This window comes from Bidens hawaiensis, unplaced genomic scaffold, assembly GCF_021521415.1.
Source record: "Bidens hawaiensis isolate Kalapana, Puna unplaced genomic scaffold, B.hawaiensis_p1.1 tig00419456_1, whole genome shotgun sequence".
In the NCBI taxonomy this organism is placed as follows: domain Eukaryota; kingdom Viridiplantae; phylum Streptophyta; class Magnoliopsida; order Asterales; family Asteraceae; genus Bidens; species Bidens hawaiensis.
In genome coordinates this window covers 566,331-575,427 of record NW_027504869.1, presented here as the reverse complement: position 1 = coordinate 575,427, position 9,097 = coordinate 566,331, and the positions used below count along the sequence as shown (strand labels likewise).

Genomic DNA, 9,097 nt, shown 5'->3' with positions numbered 1-9,097 from the left:
TCAGTTTTCAGCGGCATTGCTATTAAGCCATTCTTCTTCTTTTTCATTTTTATTAGCAAATCTCCTAATATGTAGGAGTACATTTTAGGTTTTTTCGCTGTCAACACCAAGCACAAACAGCCACAGGACAACATCCTCTACCGTAATCTACGCCCATACCGCCAAATAATTGGATCTACACCACCATATGGTGGGGAAAAATTAAAGCCACTTTAGTACCGGCTAATAAAAGTAGACTATTTCTACCCGAGGCAATTGTACCAATTCCACACAAATAACTTTAATCCTTTCATCCTTTTGGACAACATTGCAATTGCAATACACAATGCCTAAAAGGTGCAAGCAAGTCTTCAATTCCCAAACTTACGTCCTTTACACATCCACATTTCCTTTCACTTGCATCGATGCGGCATCCTTTCTGGTGATGGTAGGAATTGGCCATTTAATATTGTACTGCCGTGCATTACGTATAACCTCTATAAAACCCATGATACCTTAAGGTTGATCCACACCATTGTCAATCAAATTTGTTCGAAAAATCTTATATAGTTAGGCTGGTTAATGGAAGGCTCACTTTCTTCGTGTAGTTTAGTGATCTTGAATTTGTTGGTGGTACTGGCATTTGTCAATGTCCCACTTGAAGGCGAGGCTCGGGCTTTCTTTGTATTTGGGGACTCACTAGTCGACAATGGCAACAATGACTTCTTAGTCACCACACCCAGAGCCGACTCGCCACCCTATGGCATTGACTACCCCACTCATCGTCCCACAGGTCGTTTCTCGAATGGCCTTAACATCCCAGACCTCATCAGTTGCGTTTTCATTATCCAAAACTTGCACAATATTACTGTTTATGTCAATACTTTTGGCAATAAATTTTATTTATATTTGTAAATTAGGTGAACACATGGGAATGGAATCCCCATTGCCATACCTGAGTCCATTGCTAACAGGTAACAAGCTTGTAAATGGTGCAAACTTTGCTTCTGCTGGAGTTGGAATCCTCAATGACACCGGTGTTCAATTTGTATGTCTCTATCTAGTCTTTAATTCTTTATTTAATTAACAAAGGTAATTAATATTCTATCTTTCTAATACAATGACCTGATCACTACTCATAATTTTATGTGTAACTATATAAAATAGTTCTTTAATAATAAAACGCAATGTAGTTTTGTTTTCTTTTTTTTTTTTTACGGTATTCGGTATTCTTTTGTTGGTCCTTCACTGTTTAGAAAGAGAGTTTTATCCAAACAATTAGATACCACTATACTAAAAACTCTTTTAAACTTGATAACTTTGACATAGATTCTGTTTATTATACTATACATGCAGTATGCACATGACAGACAAGAAAAAATGATTATTTTTATTGGTTAGCTTGTGAGGAATTTTATTCTACTACCTATTATTTTTGTTTTTCATGTGCTTAATCAACTTACTAGACTAAGTCATAAAACAAGATACTAAAATCACAAAACGAGTAACCACTATCACACTAGGGTTATCCATCAAAACACTATTTGCCATTATTTAAATTCTAATAACTAATTTTGTAATTGCAACTATCTGTAATCTAACCTGGACTAAATAATCATCTACTACAGCTCTAATAAGCATGTTTATGTCTTACAGTTAAACATAATACAAATATGGAAACAATTAGAGTATCTCGAGCAATACCAAGCTAGACTTGGAGACATCATTGGACCAGATCAAGCTCGTCAAGTAGTCAACAAAGGGATGGCACTCATATCCCTTGGTGGAAACGACTTTGTTAACAACTACTACTTGGTTCCTTTCTCGGCTAGATCACGACAATACTCTTTACCAGATTTTGTTCGCTATGTCGTTTCTGAATACAGAAACATTTTGTCGGTAATTCTTTGTTTGATAGAGTTCACACATTTATACACATATTCATACTATATACACTAGCCACCTAACTAGTGTATGATTGAAGGAGTTATCTTTTGAATTATAATTTTATGACTATAAAATGAAAATGACATAGCTTTTAATGGAGTGTGTTGGATCACAATACTCAATAATTATTGATTAGTGTACTGTATAGGGCCGGGCTCCGTTAAAAAAAAATGAAAAACTAAAGAAGAAAAAAAAGGAGTGAATATAGTGGTTGGTGAGTTATTCTAAAATTGGTTACTTTTTTCATGTGGATATTAATGCGTTTTTGTAGACATCATTTATCATTCCCTTTTATAGCTTGACCATACCATATAATGCGTGATTTATTAATTTAAAATGTGTTTGATTAAAGATATAATAGCAACTCTTGGTATTTGTTTTCGGGTGTTAAATATAAGTATTCGGTCGTTATTCCTGTTATTTTCTCAAGTTTTATATTAATACGATTCAAACATTTTTTCTCTTTTTTAATGTAAACATTTTTTATTATTTAAAAATGTGTTTTCTTTTTATAATTCTTTTATTTTTCTAGAGAGTGCTTCTTTGAATAATTTTTGGAGATACTTTGTATTTTTTAAAGCAAATTTCATATTTATTGTTAATAAATAAAAAGAGAAATTACATATTTACGTAATAAACTGTACGAATTTTATGAACTAAATATAAAATATCTAATGCCTGTGATATTTAATAATTTTAACAAAGAAAGGGTGTTTATAATTGAAAAGGTAGTTTTATTTTAACATTGAAAGAGTGTTTGTAATTTGAAAACGTTGTTTAAACTTAAAAAAATCACATATTCATTAATTTGTATTCTTAACACATAAATAGTTTTAATATTTAAAAAGGTAAAAACATTAAATAACAAAACATTTAACAAATGACCAGTGGTACGTTTAACATAATCCTTGTTTTCAAAAACTGGGGAGTAAATTAATATATCTACATTCATAATGTAATTTTCACAAAAGTGAGCGTTCTACTTCATATATATATATATATAAATATATATATACATATATATATATAAACCTGACTTATATAAACAATTTGATCAATAATGTAGGAAATGTATGATGTCGGAGCTAGGAGGGTATTGGTAATGGGGACGGGGCCGATGGGGTGAGTGCCGGCGGAATTGGCACAACATAGTAGAGCCGGGGAATGCTCGGTAGAATTGCAACGAGCCTCCGACTTGTTTAATCCGTAGCTTGATGATATGTTGAAAAGCCTTAATGATAAAAAGGGAGATCAAGTTTTCGTCGCCGCTAATACAATAAGAATGCACATGGATTATATATCGAATCCTGAAACTTACGGTATAAAATATTCCTCCTTGTTTAAAAAATTATGTTTTAAAAAAAAATAAAAAGTATAAATATATTTTCAATTCAATGTACATAAATATGATAAATTATTGATACGATATAAAATAATGATTAACAAATGTTGGGACAATAATTTTGAAAAACAGCTATGACGATTACTTGATCAATTTGGCAGGATTTATAACTTCCAAAGTAGCATGTTGTGGACAAGGTCCATAAAATGGTCTAGGTTTATGCACCCCGATGTCAAATTTGTGTCCGAACAGAGAGATCTATGCATTTTGGGACGCTTTTCACCATTCAGAGAGGGCCAACAGAATCATTGTGCAACAAATAATCGGTGGCACTCAAAACTACATGAGTCCAATGAACCTCAGCACCATCTTGGCCATAGATTCCAAGTATTGATCCCTAGTAGTTAGCTTTGCTTATTGATGGCCGTTCCTAGGTTGTATTACATTTATTATGTTTGGAGCAAGTGGCATGTGCATTTGATGTTTAAACTTGCTTGAATTATTGCTTTAAGGCTAAGGATAGTGAAAATAATCAAGGGGAGTTTACCACGTTCCTTGAAGATAATTTATTGTTGATTGTATTAATATAACGAGAGAGATGTACTAACACTTCACATACCCATATGGAAGTCTAACTTCTACTGTTTATAAGTGTTAATGATTAAGGTTAGTAATAGATAAAGTGAAGTATATAGTTTGAATATATTTGAATATATCAGAAGAGGGAAAGGATAAAATAAAACTCAGTCTAGCTATGAAAACCCTATATAAGGTATTGATCTTGATGATTCAATGGTTGAGATTTATTGAAACAATATTTTTTTTTCTTTTGTAATTTAAATGTTAGAAAGTACAAAATGGGTAATAAGGGTACAGTAGTACAAGAAAAGTGAGCAATAGCGGCGAGCCCACTATTTGCGGTGACGCGCAAGATGTCGTCGCTAATCGTGGGCGTCTCCGCTAAAGGTGTCGCCACCAATAGCTTGATCCACTTGAGCCCTTCAAAGACCATTCCTGACCGTTGATTAAACATTTATCCAATGACTCAATAAACCCCATCTCCTTCTTAATAATACCAATCCTCTTTAACACATTACACATCCTACCAACCAACATAGTTGTCGAGCCTCCACCACATCTTTGGTACCGCACTTAAAGCCATCTCTTCCAGAAGCTCAAAGTAAAGCTGACCGTCAAGCTCCGCCACCATCAACCAAAGCCACAGACAACCACCACTCCCCCTTCTTCAACACCATACACTCCATTGTCACGCTGCGCCACCATCAAGCTCAAGCTCCATGTAACATCCTATTTGTATGATTAAAGAATAAAAGACTGTTATTTAATTAAATGTTTGTTATTATTAAACTATGATGAATAATAAAAAGTTGAGCGTGGGTTTAGAAAATAAAAGATGGATTAAGGGATGGTGATAGACCTTAATGTCCATTGGACTGGGGTATATAAACACCATTAAACCTCCCTTAAACCCTAAACCCTCATTTCCATCTTACCTCCACACACACAAACATTCTTCTATCTTCAGGATCTAGATCCGAGCAAGAACAAAGGTGTTTTGCAGTCGATTTCCGTAGACCAACAAGAAACACGTCTAGATTACGCGTTGAATCAGATCGGAAGAGAAAACTGGAACTAAAAAGGCACGTTTTTTTATTAAAAAGGCTAAGTGTTTGAGGTCGGTTTGCCACGAAACTGAGTAGAATAGTAAATTAGAACATAAAATGTAAAAAAAAACATAAACTTTCCTATAAACGGGTTGTCAGATGTGATTTGGGACGAGCAGGTGAGGTTCGGATCGTATAAGAACTGATAGGTGAAGTTGTTACAGCCCACAACACGTTATACCGGTAAAACAGTTTTAGTTTTATAATTATTCAAAACACAAAAATCATCTTCATCCTCCATTCAGTTCTCAATTATTACTTCATCTGATACACCATAAATCCCATGAATGATGCATATGCAAAGAAAATTCTCATGGCCTCAAGATGAGAAACTAAAGCATAAACTTCATTATAATCCAGACCTTCAACCCGACGAAAACCACGAAGCACTAGCCTTGCTTTGGCAGCGTCGTCTTGGTAATGCTAATGTTAAGAACTTAAACCGTCTTGCTATAAAAATAACATTGTTCGTGGTCTTCCAATCAAAGGTTTTCTAACTTTCGTAAAGTGTGTGGCTTGTGTACAAGAAAAACATCATTGTAAAGCACACAAGCCTAAAGTAATCAACTCAACAGACTCTGTTTCATCTGCTTCACATGGACTTGTTTGGTCCCGTAAATGTTCTCAGTATTTCTTGTAATTCTTATTGTTTAGATATTATTGAAAACTACTCACATTATACTTCGGTATTCTTTTTGTCTAATTAGAATGAGATTGCAAAGCTGATTAAGAGATTTATTATGTTGATGGAGAATCAAACTAATCTAAGGTAAAAGATATTTGATGTGACAATGGCATAGAGTTCAAAAATGTTGTCTTAAATCATTTCTATGTGAAGGGGGTACTAAGACAATGCAGTGATGCTAGAACTCCTCAAAAAAACGGGGTAGTTGAACGAAGAAATAGAACGTTAATTGAAATCACATGTACTATGTTATGTGATTCTAAGTTAGCTCAGTTTTTCTGGGCTAAGGCAATTAATACAGTGTGTTATGTCCAAAATAGGGTTCTTATCAATAAGCAACACATGAAGACACCGTATGAATCCTTTATGGACATAAGCCTACTTTGGCTCATTTTCGCGCTTTTGGCTGCCCGTGCACATTGTTACATTTGGAATTACACCAAAGTTTGACTCTAAGGCTAATGACTGTTATTTCGTTGGGTATGCTGGTCGTACTACGTATCAGGTCTACATCAAGGCAGCAAAGCAGATCATTGAATCTTATGATGTTCATTAGTTTGAAGAAAATGAGACAGATGCTCGAGTTGGTCTAGATTAGCTGTTTGACTATGGTGAACCATTTAAGCCTTTCTATGTGTTTTCAAAAGTAGGTACATACTTTCTAAGTACGTCGCAGTACGTTGATGAAGAAGATGATGCTACAATTGGTACAAACAAACCACTAGTGATGGGTATTGATCCTGCGGGAATGTATGATGAAGCACCTTCTTCTTCTTCAGCGCAAGTTAAGGAGTCGGTCTCCAAAATGGACCGTTCACCTGAAACATTTAAAATATCTGCAAATGATTCTCACGCAGCAGCCGCAGAGAGTTCAAGTCGAATAAACTTTGGAAGTTCTCTATTTCCATATCCAATTCCAGTAGAGTACATCGCAGGTACATCTTATTTGAATATACTTAATCTTTTGAGTTGGGCAATTCATTGGCTCTGCTGAGTCCCCTCAAATTTGCCAGCCTCCGCATCAGTACTAGTTTATCGTATTCCCGCAAGTATTCAAGGGAATCACCTAGTTGAGAATATTATTGGTCCTATTGAAGCAGGATTTACAGCCAGAAGTCAAATTAATATCAGATCTTCATGAATCATTCGTGGCTCGGGTTTTGTGTTATCAAAGATTCAAGACTTTGGTTGTGACTGTGCTCGATTGTCTTGTTTGAAGTACTGCTATTGTGTTTGTGTAAAAGAACGTCCGGCCAATCAAAAATGTTAAGACATAGTGATTGATATCAAAATTTTGCATAATTCATTTATAAAACAAGCTAGCAGGTATTGTTCGATTAAAAAAAAAATCAGGCACACTACCAAAAACGTTAAGAAGTCTACGGGAATAAAGTTAGAAAAGAAGCACACAAGTAGGCTGTTCAAAATAATAAGTAACCAAGCTTGCACCTCCATTATTTCAGCCGCCATTTGAAAAGCTTGTTAGAACCAAGCAAGAAAACACCACTCAAAACTAAGTGGACAATACACATTGAAGGAAGCTACTGATAATTTCTTTAGTGATTATCGGAATCAAGATCATCATTATTCGAAGAAGATTTGAAGATAATATTCAAAATTTAAAAGATTTAGAGATATGTTTATAGTTTAAAAGGATTTCAAAATCAATATTTGGCGGGATTTTGTACGGGTTTCTAGATTTGAGTTTTAACTTTAGTTCTCATGTTCGAAGTTAACCAGTCACGCTTGTTCTCGGTCTTCAAGGGTCCTCGGGGTCCACCGAGTTTACGGCTGAGATTTGCTTGTTCTCGGCCTTCAAGTGTGTTCTAGGGGTCTTGGATTTAGAGCATGGCATAGAGTTCAGATATGGTCTTACCACATTTGTTCTCGACTTAATGTTTTACAAGATTTGTTATCGACAAATTCAGTTCACGGGATTTTTGGCATTACGCGATTTGTTTCGGCCTCATCTAGTTCTCGGTTTTTGAAAGCAGTTTATGAGTACAAGGAGTGTTGGGTGAGGTTCTAATTGATGTAAAGAGGTCTTGGGAACGTAAATAAATAAACTACAAAGCGCCACCAACCTTAATTATTCGGATGTTGAGAATTAAAAGGAAGTAAGCAAGGTAGCATGATTAATCGATTAATTTGATAACCAAGCTAGCTAGTAGTTGAGGTAAGTAAGCAAGCAACTAGGTCAAGAGTCCACAACCTAAAGAATTAATTAAGCAAGAATCAAAATCGGGTTTCCTTGTTTAAGAGATTTGAGAGATATTCTTAAAATTTCAAAGGGATCACAAATCCCTTAATTCTTGGTTTTTTTTCTTGATCACTAAGGTTACGATTTCTCAAGTTTGGGTTCACGAAATCGAGTTTTATTGAGTTCACGAACTTCAAGAGGTCACTATGTCATGAATTTTTGGGATTAAAAGTGTGTTTCGGGTAGTTTTGAGTTCTTGTAATGCCCGTAAATTCCTCATGAAATGAATTTTACTAGATTCGAGGACGAATCCAAATATAAGGAGGGTGGACTTGTAGAACCCGTAAATTCTTAGTAAATAGAACTCCATGTTTCGAGGATAAATCCTAATTTAAAGAGGGTGGACTTACAATGCTACATCTTTCCCGCGAAGTGAAAACACATTTATAGCTTGTAGTGTTATCAAAATCCTTATCTTGGAAGTCGAGGGGCTTGTAGTTATTTTGGATTGTTTATTATACTAGCTTTGGGCTCAAGGTACATGTATCATCTAACTGGAGGGGGGCATGTTGTATATTGTTATAGGAAAAACAAAAGGATCGGCCTCTAACCCTAGACTTCCACCCATTCCCTATCTCAATTTTATGATCAACCAAGAGTAATCAAGGATGCAACATCTCAATTCAAGCCAGGGAAGAATGATTTGAGGTCAAGATGATGAAAGAGTTTAACCTAAACAAAATCGGGCAAGTTTTCAAGGTTTTCAGTGGGCTGTTTGGTTTTCTGGAGGCAGCGAGGGTACAGGGAGGTAGTGCTCAGTGATGCGGGCGTGTGGATATGTTATTCGCTTGATTTCGAGTTCGTTTGACCAAGTTATGTGTAAAACAAGAAAGGGCTCGCATTCCGGCTGACGATTCAGTTTTCTGGTGGAATGTTTGGTTTTCCGATGATGGTGGTGGCTGTTTCCGGAGGCGGGAATAGGTGGATTTGATGGGGCTCGGCAAGAAGAACGCGTGGATGTATTATTTTCCCAAAACGAAGATCGTTTGATAGGGTTTCGAGTTATTCGACCGTTAACGCATAAAATTGAACGAACCGGGAGGCTGTTTTCGGTTCTGGAAATTGTGGGGGAGGAGGCAGCCTGTGATTGTAAATTTCTAAGGTTCGGAATGTCGAGACGAGTTCATGGATATGTAATTCGCGTGAATCGGAGTTCGTATGGTCAAGTTATGAACATTTCAGTTTTTTTGTTCACGCAG

General features: G+C 35.6%; 1 pseudogene across 1 annotated transcript; it reads left to right on the top strand.

The window, feature by feature from the left end:
- Nucleotides 1-506: 506 nt before the first annotated feature.
- Nucleotides 507-3,662, top strand: LOC143608931 (GDSL esterase/lipase At5g33370-like; annotated as a pseudogene). The gene is made up of 5 exons (XR_013149354.1): nt 507-811; nt 900-1,027; nt 1,636-1,878; nt 2,993-3,245; nt 3,430-3,662. The product of XR_013149354.1 is annotated as a GDSL esterase/lipase At5g33370-like (transcript).
- Nucleotides 3,663-9,097: the final 5,435 nt, after the last annotated feature.